This window comes from Zalophus californianus, chromosome 1, assembly GCF_009762305.2.
Source record: "Zalophus californianus isolate mZalCal1 chromosome 1, mZalCal1.pri.v2, whole genome shotgun sequence".
In the NCBI taxonomy this organism is placed as follows: domain Eukaryota; kingdom Metazoa; phylum Chordata; class Mammalia; order Carnivora; family Otariidae; genus Zalophus; species Zalophus californianus.
In genome coordinates, this window is record NC_045595.1 from 121,462,681 (window position 1) to 121,475,306 (window position 12,626).

The 12,626-nt window shown below is 38.2% G+C and overlaps 1 long non-coding RNA gene across 1 annotated transcript in view; it reads right to left on the reverse strand.

The window, feature by feature from the left end:
- Positions 1 to 12,232, reverse strand: part of LOC113917960 — a 32,033-nt gene extending 19,801 nt beyond the window's left edge. The window contains exon 1 of the long non-coding RNA XR_003518399.2: positions 12,121 to 12,232. This is a non-coding gene — a long non-coding RNA (uncharacterized LOC113917960). The remainder of the gene's footprint in view (positions 1 to 12,120) is intronic.
- Positions 12,233 to 12,626: the final 394 nt, after the last annotated feature.

A 12,626-nucleotide genomic window follows, 5' to 3' on the forward strand; every position in this document is an offset into this window, starting at 1 on the left:
TAAAAGAAATTTCTTTTAGGACTATTCAGAATACAATTCTAGTCATTTCTTGCCCTTCATATTGACAAGGACAAGCCATTCAGACATCCTTGAACAGCTGTTGTACAGAATTATCCCTTATGGTTTTTCTGAAATTATGTATGGGGAGTTTGTAGAGGGTGAGACCATAGATTGATAGAATAAATGAACTTTGGGTTGGATGATGACATGGTGAAGGAGAGGATAAAAAAGAGGGGAGCAAAGGGTCTTACATCATCCAACATTTCAAAGAATTGCTTAGCATATATGTCAGGTCTTTGCTGAAGTCCAGCAGGCCAAAGTGTTCCAATATCCCTCTCCATGTGTCTGAATATATTTTCAAAGAATGAAAATTTGGTGTGTAATATATTCCTTCCTGTCTTCTTGCAGTCTTCTTAATCTTCTCCCTTTTCTCTACTTCTTCCCTCTCTTTGTATGAAAGGCTTTCCCAAACTTTATCTTCAGCCATGTCTCCTCACATTAAACACAATCATTTTGCTATATCATTCATCATGGATGACGCTCAAATCTCTGGAAGTTTGGCTTTATTGAACTCAAGACACAGATCAAATCATAACACTCTCTTCTCATCCCAGTGACAAAGGTCCTCAATCCATGACTCAGACAATTCTGAGACTCAACTTCAGAGTACCATTCAGGTTTTTACTGACATTGCCCCCTCCATCCCCAACTTGCAACCAAAAAGCCCCACTGTCTTGTCCCAATGGCATCTGTGCCGGTCTAGGAATATTCTCTATATGCTTCAGTTCACTCTCCCACTCTCGTCTCCCAGAAATGCCTTGGAATTTCCCCTGGTTTGACCTCTTACCTTCTTACTCATCTTTCAAGGGCTAGCTCAGATTCCATCTTATCTGAGAACACTTCTTGTATCACTACCTTATTCTCCCCTTCTCTACAGTCCCACAATATTTTCACCCTTGTTAGATGACTGCTCACTCATACCATTTTTAGTTTTTATAACTGAGTTATTTAAATCACTTTTTCTACTGGATTATAATGGTGGGGACCACTTTTTATTCACCACTGTTTTTCCTCAACTCTTAGGCCATAGTTTATACAATGTAATTAATGGAATCTTTTTGACTTTTAAGTTTATAGTCTGAACATTTGCTCATTTTGCTCATGCACATCCCTATGCCTAAACTGCCCCGCTCTCCTGGAAAAAAATCCTGCTTATTCTTTAATATCCAACTCTTGTATCATTTCCATAATGAGTTGTCCCCATCACCACATAGAGTTAAGTTCATAATTCTATATGTAAAACATACTCTTTTGTTAGAACATCTAAGAAGTATTTCCCACAAAGATGTGCTTTATTTGGCACTAAGTTTGTGATGAAAACTGAATTGTATGTACATATGTTTCGTATCATCCTGAAGCATATTTTAAGGCACCTTTGACTACCTGGGATTTTTTGTGTATTTAATTAATTTCGGCTAAACGTGGGGGGCACCTGGGTGGCTCAGTTGTTAAGCTTCTGCCTTCAGCTCAGTTCACAATCCCAGGGTCCTGGGATCCCTGCGTTGGACTCCCTGCTCAGCGGGAAGTCTGCTTCTCCCTCTCCCACTCCCCCTGCATGTGTTCCCCCTCTCGCTGTGTCTCTGTCAAATAAATAAATAAAATCTTTAAAAAAAATTTCTTTTAGCTAAATGTGGCAACCAGACTGCAAGAAAAATACATATTCCTATTAATATGAGTGTCCTAGAATAGAGTTTGAGGGCAGAGGCAGTTTCCATAAAACTACAAGGTCAAAGGGAAGGTATAAAAGCACGGTGCCAAGAACCTCAATCAATGGTTCAGCAAGATTGCTTTAGCTCAAGGTTAACTGTGTTTTGGGGGGAAGTCTGAGAGTGTATCACACTTCTAATCTGATCCATGTGGTTGCACCATGGGAACAGCACTCTACCAAAAAAATAAGAGTATATATGTAGAGTTCTCAAGAGATAAAACCCAACTTATTTAACCAAAGGCAGTATTCTTCAACCACAATGAATAATTCCCAACTCATTGAGCATTTTTGATCCAGGCATACATCCAATAGCTGGATGTGTATTTTCAGCAACTGAACAGTGTGTGTTTGGTAGCAGGCAGTTTTAGTATGATCTAGAATTTGTGCCATTGTACTGTAGTTTGATCTTGTCCTGGGCCACATTTCTAGATAGACAATGGTTTGAGATGCTTGACTTAGTTGGTAGTTAAAAAAAAAAATGAAAAAAAAAAAACAGCTGTCACTTGTATTAGAAATACATTTTAAAAGATAAGTTAAGTTGTTATATTTCATCCTCTACTGTTTTCTACAAAAACTAATAAACCTTGTTCAAAACACTGTGACAGAGCAAATAGGCATACAAAGAAAAATGCTGTGTTTTGCCATAAGAGAAGACACAGTTGAATTGGGAGCACAGAAAATATGCATGAAACTATAAATAACAGTAGGAAAAACAGGAAACTAAATATGTAGTTTGTAAAACTTTCTCTCACATGAGAAAAGATTTAGCAGATTGCTAAATTGGGGAGCAGAGGTAATTATTCTCTGGGCGAGTTGCACACATTCTTAGTCAAGAGGCCGAAACAATCAATATCAGACCAAGTATAAATCAAAGAAAGAATGCAATGTTCTTCATTTAATTTTCTCAGATATCAGGACTCATGAAACTTCAGTTGCTGGGTCAGCTCAGGCACTATATGTTCATGTTGCATGTATATAATTTGGGTTCTCATCTTTCCTGATAGTTCTCACATAAGTTATTCTTTTAACTGGTTAAGTTTAATTCTGCCAAGGTGATCCCATAGGCAGATTTCAATAAAAAATGTGTGTAAATTACCAGCAGTTTTAGATTCTAAATTTTATTCTGGTGATAATTCTGCATTAATAAATGAAGTTGAATTTCAATGGGGAAAGATGAAATAGACTTCTTTATATTTATGGAAATAATTCTGGTTAGAAAGCTTATTACTCAGTCTAAGTAGGTAATGAGGTATAAATCATTTCAACATAAAATCAAAAATGTTGCTTTAAAACTGAAATGACTGAGTTCTTTTTCCTATTTTCTTAAGATAGATCTTCAAAGCCAGATACATACCATAATACGTGTTCAACATGAGTGTTTTTGATTGGAGAAATATCTCTTACAGAAATAGGGTATACCAAGAATTTTTTAAGAAAGGTCATCTCCTTTCTTAAATTGATGTTTAGTTTTTTCCATAGCTAGCAATTTGGGATAAATCTGAAACAGCCATTTAACATTTTTTAGCCACATTGTCTATGGACAGTTTCATTTATTCATAACTAAAGACACAATAAATCATCCAGTGTTTACTGACTGCCTGCTGTGTGCACAGCCCTAGGCTCTGTTTTATGTGAGATTAGAAAGAATGCATTTCTACCTCGAAGAGACTATGCTCCAATTGGGAAAACAACCGGCACACAGAAATGATAGCAACATTGATGAGACCAAATAGAATCAAACTCTTCAGAGTATGGAAAGGACCTTAGGTATGGTTTTAAAAAGGGAGTGAGAGAGACAGAATTTTTGAGGGAACCCCAGAAACTGAACAAGCAGAGTTTGGTAGATGAAGAGTATTACAAAGCCAAAGAGCAGACTGGCCTCCACCCAGAGTGACTCAGTGGTCTGAGCAGAAGGTGCTCTATGACCCAGCAACTCCAAGCACATGGCTTGCATGGCCTTCCCCAACACCCCACACAACTCTAATGGCTGTGTCTTTACAATGTGTTCTCAGCCTCTTCTACCATTTTCACAAGGCAGAAACGTATTCCCTTCAGGTCTACTTCAGACCTCTTCCTTCATGATTTCTGATCGATCCAGTTGTTTTCTTTCATGAACTCTTAATCTCCACCTTTCTTAATGTAGGACTATGGTTTATTCTACATTGTAGTTCTTGGTGTCTGGGACTAAGTTCCTCTCTTTTCTCCAACAGCATCTTTACCAAAAATGATTCTACTTTATATCTTTGACAGAGCCTAATAAGGGCTACATACTCAAGAATTACTTACCAAATGAATGGGTATGCTATAAAGAAATCAACAATACATGTGATAAATTACATAGTTGCCATTATACCCACCTAAGTGATTCCTGACAAACCAGGTGAAATAGCACTCTAGGTTTCTGAGCAGAAAAAGAAATCTGCATGCAGATCACATATAAGAAAGAATACAACACAGTTTAGGGTATTCGTGAAGAGACTTTTATCCCAGCCATGAGGTGGTAAAGGCAGGACCAGGTTCTTGGTGCTGGTGATAAGGAACAAAATGGAGACATATGATTAGGTAGATATAGGACATGAAACAAGTATGTAATGAACTAGATAATTTTCTCATTTTTAAGTTCCCTAAAAGTTTGGATAATGTCTTGTGTGCTACTGTAGATATCACAATATTAAGCAGCAATTTGTAAGTGAAAGAGTATCATAAGAAAGAGGATTGCTAAACTCCAATCCCAATCTGGGTACTCCCTCACTGTGTGATATTGAATAAATTATTTGACATCTCTGATTCTCAATTTCCTCAACCATACAATAGGGACGGTAATGTTGAATTCTTTGGACTGCTGTGAAGAACCAAAAGAAAGTATAAAAACATGCCTACTGCAATGTCTAGTACCTTAACTGGTTAAAAGTAATTATCACTGAAGAGTTTGCTGGATTTATGAACAGAAGTGTTAGAGTGAAGGTGGAAGGAAAAGAACAAAGACAGAACACAGAGAAGGAATGAACAGGCCACTGGAAGAGAATGAGAATAGTTCAGGGTCAGTAGACTCAATGGAGCCCCTCAACGTCCTTTGATTGCTTTAAATTGTGGAAGAAGATCATACCAAAGAGATGAGCCTCTATGAAAAAGGGACTGGAAACAACAGAGATCATTGTTGTGATCATATAAAGCATACCACAAAAAGAACTGGACATCTTTAGTATGAACAATTCTTATTATGCTGTGAGATCATTAGGTATAAATAGTTTGCAGTTAGGATAAATGACTATAATTACCATTTGTGGTTGCATGGCTTAACTGAACATTAGGTCGAGTTAGCTATGGAAAAAATTATGAACTAGGCTGAGGCCTTAGGTAACTGTAGTCACCTGAATGACAAGGGCATGGGGTCAAAAATAACCATTGACATGGCATACCATTCACAAGAAGAGCATGTTTCTTATTCTCTGTGCTCTCCCTTTGTTTTGAACTCCCAAACCTTAAGGAATGAAGGGCAAGGAGCTTATGGAATGAAACCTTTTCGATTTCCTCCAGATATAGAAGCCAATTAAAAAATCCCCTAATATGTCAACGACAATTTTAGTAAAAGAAAATGTAGGTTAAATATTTCTGTACTATGTAATTATGCCCCAGAATACTTACTATCTATACTGCATGCTCCCTTCTTTGTACCTGCATGGTTTATACTGTGAAGGACAAATGCATGGCAGTAAAGCCAACCTCCATCCCAATATGTATCTGGACTCTTATTCCTGGACCTGAGCATTTTAGACCCTCCATTATCAATCAGACTCAGTACTCCTTCTGTTGGAGCTAAACTCAGCCTTAGAATTCACCTCAATGCATTGCTCTAGCCAGTCAACCACAAATGGATTGGAATTAGTTTCTAAGTTAAAACCTATTTGTCATCCTTGGTTCAGATATTTATCTGCCTCAAGGCAGGCATCTGGAATACATGGTCTCTAAAATTCATGTCTAGTTCTATGAGCCTATAAAACTCTTAGTTCCGATAATCTAATTAGTAGAACAAGGTCATGATTATATAAGATGGAAACTCTTGAGAATTGAAGTCTTAAGGTAAATCAAGTTTAAGGAAATTTATGCCTATGGTTTTATGGATAAATATATCTTTAATTTGGTATCCTTTAGATCCTTCTAGTTGTGCATTCACGTGTGTGTGTGTGTGTTTATAGAATTACTTCATATTTGAGTTTACCCATGTTCATAATTTTATCCTGTATTTACTCCCCTAATAATTTTTTATAGCTTTTATTCTAATTGTTGCATGTTTCTGAACCAATTCATAATTTAGTCTGAAGTGTTCTAATCACTCCTTTTGGCATTACCTACCAGTTCCGAAATATGATGATGCTAAGACACTTTTTAAACCCCTGGCACTTCAAATAATGATGGGCAGATTGCCTTGAAGGAGAGACACCTGGCTGATTTCACCACACTGGATTTACTACCAACAATTTGAGAAGAATAAATGTTTAAACATCAAGTATTCCAGAATTAAACACTAGTATATGATTTTTCTACACCCTTGTATAATTTGGATTTTTTTTTTCTTTTTTCTGATTTCCTTCCTCCCCTCCAGTGTCATCTCTCAAAGATTTCTGACCTTTTATTTCACACAAAGTTTCAAAGCTGTGGGTGTGATTCTATACTTACATTCTTCTTGGCTACTCCTTTCTCTCTCCACCCCCACCCCGACCCAAAGCATCATGGATTAGTATCTTTATTTTTCTTTCCCATTGTGTGCAACAGTTCCCCCCAAATTGAAGTTTAAACAAATAAACTGTATTATGTGGCTATTTCCCATTTCTCCCATGACACCAAAATAAACAGAGTAGAAGCTCTAATGAAATAACTAGAGTAGAAGGTAATCTTTGGATTCTCTAGAAGACATACGCGTGACTTCAAGATTTTAGCACTCTGTATTGAAAGGCCTTTAGTAATTAATTAAACGCACCTAAATCACAGTATACAATTAAATGATATTTCAAATAATTTTACCTTCTGCCATTTTTTTATCACACACATTTATTGAATGGCATTAGAAAGTAGTATGAACAATTATTCTAGGGTGAGAGTGAACACGACATTTCAGGGGTTAATGCACAGGTTAGCCTGGCTGGAGCAAGGTGCTTTAAAGAATTTTAAGGAGGAGTAATGGTAGGCATAAAGTCTAAAATCAACCAATCACCATAGAGTATCACAACTTCAAAAAGGTGGGCACCCCTAACGACAATCTGGGTGTCTTTATAACATTTTAATTTTCCCTAGGAAGAGGGGGGTCTTGCTAAGGTTTCTCCAATTCATCTTAAAATTAAACACTCTGGAGACCATTCTTTAACAACTCTTTTGGGTCATTCCAAAACACCTCTGTTATGGAGATTAATACTCTTTGATTCGAAGCCAAAAGCATGGTTTTCAGATGTTACAATTACCTGTTCAACTTCTCAGGGGCAATTATTTGAAAGGAGTAAATGCTCTGACTACAATTGCCTCTGTGGGAGCCCAGTAATTGCCATTCATCAGGGCAGCAACCTGCTGAGGGCATCAATTCATAAACTCTGAGCCATCAATAAACTGCAACCTGGGCCCCGGGTGCCAACATTCTTTACACAATGAAATATTATTACTGGCAATTAGGTAAACAATGAGCCAACCCGGAAATGGAAGGGAGGTTGCCAATGACTACCTTAGTGCGTCATACACAGATGTCTTGATTCTTTTCCTGCAAGAGAAACACCTTGGGATGACTCTTTTTACACCACTGGGAGCCGAACTATCACAGTCACCTCCACAGATGAAAGGAGGAAGAAAGAGGGAAATGTTAACAGATGGGTTTTTGTTTTAATTGGGAAATGTGTTGTGGGGTGGTAGGTAACAGCCTTCTTATCATAGATATGCACAGACATCACATGCTGCCTTTGCAGGTGGCTGGCGGTAGGGTCTAGTTGTGGGGGGCAGGAAGGGACCGGCGTAACTGAACTCAGCGAAGCTACCCCCAAAGCCGAGGTCCCAGGGCAAACCATTCACCAGTGTTTGGGGCTTCTGTGTTAATGAGAGTTGATGATTTGTGACGTGCTTAAGAGTTTAAAAAGATTTTGCCATACATGATGAAATTCGATCACCCTACTGTGTCAGCGAGATAAACAGGGTGGGAATTATGGCTTGTGTGCTATCGCTGTTGCCTTTAGTAAGAGGAAAGGATTGAGAGTCAGAGACGCTAAGTAATTGCTCAGGACACTGAGGTCACTCCCAACCCAGTGCCTTCCCCATTCTGTCCAGTTGCCTATCTTGTTCGGATTTCCCCTTGGAAGGTGCTCAGACCAGGCTGGAAGTACATCACCAGTGTATCCAAAACCCACCACGAGGCACCTGGGCCCCCACCCTTTTACCTCTGAGCGGTTCTTTCCCGGGGCTCTGACCTGAGGAACAGGGACATGGGCAGCCAGAAACGGGTGGGAGCTTGTGGGGAAGCCTGCTTCGCCATCGCCTTCGCCATCGTGAGCCAGAAGACCAGGAGCGAAAGTGAAGGCGCCAGCAGCAGCTTTAGCCAGAGACCGGGCCCTGGGAGTTCTTTGAACTGACAAACAGAGTGGTCACGTCGAAATGCACTCGGAAAGTGGATATATGATGAATGTTTGGGATGTTTTATGAAGTGAAAAAGAAAGTAACTCTACGGCCAGATAATTTCAGTCATTTTTTCTGTCTAAGTGGGAATTGATGAGTCCCTCATCTCCACTCCTGTTATTTTTACCCAAATAAATAATGCCCTGAAAGCTGTTTGATGGGAGAAGAACACTGCTGAAACAGGAAAAATCTGTGAGAGCACAAGTGCTGGGAGGTCAGGAATTTTTAAGAGGCGCCATTAGAGAAATGCTGCGGTTTGGGGTATGTTCCTAAGGTAACGTGGTGTGCCCTGGGTCAGGAAATTCTTCTGATTGATAAATCATATTTTATTTTTTTATGGGGTCTTAAGTTTATTAAATTTGTTTTATATATCAAACAAGTGTAGGATCGATAAAATGTACTTCTGAAAACTAAGCAGGAAATGGTGGTGCAGTGGTTAGAGCCCAGGAGGGAGCCCTCGGAGTCCTTACTGTCACTCCACGGCCACCGTGAGCTCTGGCCCTTCTTGGGATCTGGGCGGGAGAGCCAATGACTTTTCTTCTCCTAACCTCATCTTAAAAACAAAATAGAACAAAAATAGACCCTTTCACCTTTCAAAGCACTTGCCTGATTCATGCTTGCTTACTTCCCTTATTTCTCCTTTTCTCCTCTCCTGTGGTTTATAAGCCAACTCAAAGTTTCAGGGGGACCATAGCAGGACTAGGTAGCAGGACTAGGGTAGATATTCTTTATAGGCCTTTCAAGACCTCTTCACAGCAACATTTAAAATGTCAAAGAGAGGGGTCCCTGGGTGGGATAGCTGGTTAAGTGCCTGAGTCTTGGTTTCAGCTCAGGTCCTGTTCTCAGGGTTGTGAGTTCGAGCCCCACCTGGGGTTCGGTGCTCAGAGTGGAGCCTGCTTGGGACTCTCTCTGCCCCTCCCCCTTGCTCACACACTCTCTCCCTCTCTCTCTCTCTCTCTCAAAAAAATAAGTCTTTTAAAACAATAAATAAAATGTCAAAGACAGGACAAACCCTGATGAAAAGTTTATAATAGTTATATTTGACCTTTGCTCATGGTAAGAGCAGGGACTGAGCAAAGAGGATATAAAATATAGGAATTTCCTCTGAAGTTTCGATAGAAAGCCTTCTAAAGTTTCCCTAAGTCCTAGGTGTGGGATTAATTTTTAGACTCAGGAGAGGAAATAAATATTAGAAAATAACTATTAAATCAAATCCTCCCCAGGCTCAAGATTATCCTGGTGTAGCCTATGTCTATAATTAGGCAAGTAAAACGAATCATGGCAGAATTACTTTAGATTAAAAAAAAAATGTTGGAATTAGTAAAATTGTTCACATAAAGATGTGATTTGCCTTTTTTTACTGCTTTCCTGTGAGTTCAAATGCCTCATTGTTTTCTCCCTGATTAGATTATAAACTTCTGAGAGCAAGGACGATGTGTTCTATTTCTTACTGATCTTAAAGAACAGCTGACATCATTGACTGACAGTTTGTATATGACTCTTAGCTAACAGATTTTTCCCTTCTAGAAGTATGAATTTTTTTTCCTACAAAAATGACATCACATACATTAACTGATATAGAATCAAAATTATAAAGAATTTGGAATATCAGGGTGCTTGGGTGGCTCTGTCAGTTAAGCATCTGCCTTCGGCTCAGGTCATGATCCCGGGGTCCTGGGATTGAGTCCCGCATCGGGCTCCCTGCTCAGCGGGGAGCCTGCTTCTCCCTCTCCCCCCTGCTCTTGCTCTCTTTCTCTCTCTACCTCTCTCTCTCTCTCTCTCAAATAACTAAACAAAATCTTTAAAAAAAAAGAATTTGGAATATCAAATATTTTTATTTATTTCACATTTAGATTTTATATATTTTATAATATTTATTTTATAAAACCCACAATTCTCACTGATGCACAGTATCTTTAGAATGAGTTGACAGAATATTTCCCTCCACTGTTTAGATTTTAGTCTAGTCATCGCTATTTTATATTAACTCTGGTTAAATACACAACATACAATTTTAAAAGTCCCTTTATTTATTTGTGAATCCAGGTGCTAATGCCACATACACATGATTAGTCATTTCCATTTCAGGCCTTTATTGAAACTCCTGGACTAGAGAGAGTTTCAGAGACAATGAGACACTAGATTGCACTGAGCTCCACTCCTTTATTACAGTGTTACCTGTAATCTCCGGCACAAAATGTGGGATTAATTATTCACAGTTTTACAATTTTATCAGTTGCTCTTCTACTTCTGAAATAGATGGTAAGGTCCTTGAATGTTGCAACCATCATTTCTTATATGATCTCTAACATTTAATACAACTCTGAGAGGTAAAAGCAAGCTCATTCAGTCCAAGATTTTGGAAACCAAAGATAACATCAGATAGGTAAAACAATTTTTTATCTCACACTAATAAAATTGCGTGGTGTGTGTGTGCACATGTGTGCGTATAGTTAATAATACATGAGAAGGGATGTGCTAAAGATTTCTAAGTATGGAAAAATAAGATTTTGCATTGTGTTTTAAAACAAATGTTAGAATCACTTATTTTAATTGTTAGTTGTGCATTCCATTACATGAAGAGAAATGCTGTCAAAACGTGTTCCCGACTCAATAAGAAAATGTTCAACCCTGACCTACTGATTTGTCATTCGGAGCAATGTGGTCATCATTTATGCATCACAAGGCTGGTGAGCAAAATTAACCTCAAATAACAAAGTGTTTACGACGTTAAGGAAACAAACACAATTCTCTGCAACAAATTGAACAACATTCTAATTAATGTCTCAAAGACTCAAATCACTATTTAGAAGATTACTTTAAAATGAACCTGGAATATCACAAGAAAACTCTACTCATTCACTCAAAATAGACTGAAATTTTTTTATAACTATACACAGATTAACTATAGATATATTTAAATTTTATGGCAACAGGTATGTAAATTTTTCCTAATATTCTCTCTCCTCACCCCCAGCTCCCCAAGAAAAGACTAATGTCTGATCCAGTGCTTTGTATTTTCTAAAATCTTGTGTCAGAAACTTCTTCACTAAAGTTTTTAGTTGGGTAGCTTTGCAACTTATGGTTCATGAATTTAACTATAATTGTGTTCATTACTGAATCAAAGACTTTGTGGTCTGTAGTCATTTATTTCCACATAATATGTTCTTTTTATTTCTCAAGATGTTGTCACAGGTAGCCAGACTTTTTCACCCATTCTGCATGAATACAGATGGCGATTGCTACTGGCAGCCATTCTGTGACCAAGAGAGAATCCGCCTGAGAGGCTGACTAATATAGTGGCTATCTGAGCAAAGAGATAAAAACAAATTGATCTCTGATACCATTGTGAGCTAACTGGCAGCTCAGAAGATTGCCCTACCTCTAAACTTCCTCTAACATGAATAAAATTATTATTGTTTAAACTAGTTTAAGTCTGGGTTTCAGTGACTTGGGAGACAAGAGTATACTAAGACAATCCTCAAAGAAAACGAGATTAAAGAAGTAGCACAGAGAAACTATTCAAATTACAATTTTTCCTAGAATCATCCATGATCACTGACTAGACTTGACCCAAGTTATTGAGACATACAAGTTAAGATCAAAGCAATAACCACAGTCAAAGAGATAAACAATAAGAGAGGACTCCAAATATGGTTGCAAGCCAGAGTTGGACACTGCTCTAATGGTGGTCCCTTGCTTACCTGATGCTGCTGGTGGTGGTCTCGTTGCTATTATTGTTAAAACCTTGAGTTTCCTCTGGGAGCTTTATCCTATGAGTCAAGTAATTTGCTGTCTACTGAACTCAGAATGTGGTTTCTTTGCATCACCAAGAGTTGAAACAAACTATCATTTAATTTTGTTTATTTCTACATGCCTACCTAAGAACAAAAGGGGATCATTTCTCAGCCCTTGTGTAACACTAACAACCACTCAGATGACTGCTTTAGCTCAGCCTTACAAGTTTTTCCTTGCATCATCATTCGACTCATCCAGCTAATGGATAACACCCTTGTGCTTTGACAGTTTCTTAACAAAGTGTAATCTTCCTGTTTCCTTCACAGGTGACCAATTGCTGTTGCTGTTCAAATGTACAAGTTCATTTTTTTTTTCTTTTTTGTCTCCTATTCTCTAATAAAGTATTTCAATAAGTTTATTTTTTAAACATAAGAGCAGCTAGAACAGTCTGAAATCAGGTCGCCTGGGTTTG